The sequence below is a fragment of the Siphateles boraxobius genome, unplaced genomic scaffold (genome assembly GCF_051911475.1).
Source record: "Siphateles boraxobius isolate OS27281-9 unplaced genomic scaffold, OSU_SipBor_1 445, whole genome shotgun sequence".
NCBI classification, from domain to species: Eukaryota; Metazoa; Chordata; class Actinopteri; order Cypriniformes; family Leuciscidae; genus Siphateles; species Siphateles boraxobius.
The window spans coordinates 29,547-30,000 of NW_027509081.1; the positions used below are offsets into that span (position 1 = coordinate 29,547).

The window sequence follows — 454 nt, forward strand, 5'->3', positions numbered from 1 at the left end:
CGGTCCAGTCTTCGAGACCGACCTACGCCTCGCTCCTCCCCGCCCGAAAAGCACCCTTCCCGGTTACGGCCTCGACCCAGCGGCCACAAACCCCCCACCTCTGCCGAGGAGGAGGGTTCCGCACGCGCCCTATGAGCGGCCGCGCCGTCCTCGGGCCCCAGGCCACGAGGCGGAGCGAGACCCGTGTGTAGGAAGCCAGCGTGTCGCGGTTCTCCTTCCAAGGCGGCTTACCTGGTTGATCCTGCCAGTAGCATATGCTTGTCTCAAAGATTAAGCCATGCAGGTCTAAGTGCACACGGTCGGTACAGTGAAACTGCGAATGGCTCATTAAATCAGTTATGGTTCCTTTGATCGCTCCACCCGCTACTTGGATAACTGTGGCAATTCCAGAGCTAATACATGCAAACGAGCGCCGACCCGGCTCCCCTCGGGGGGTCGGGGACGCGTGCATTTA

General features: G+C 61.0%; 1 non-coding gene across 1 annotated transcript in view; it reads left to right on the plus strand.

The window, feature by feature from the left end:
* Window positions 1–228: 228 nt before the first annotated feature.
* Window positions 229–454, plus strand: part of LOC143709082 (18S ribosomal RNA) — a 1,863-nt gene continuing 1,637 nt past the window's right edge. The window contains exon 1 of the ribosomal RNA XR_013193878.1: window positions 229–454. This exon is cut by the window's right edge and continues 1,637 nt beyond it. This is a non-coding gene — a ribosomal RNA (18S ribosomal RNA).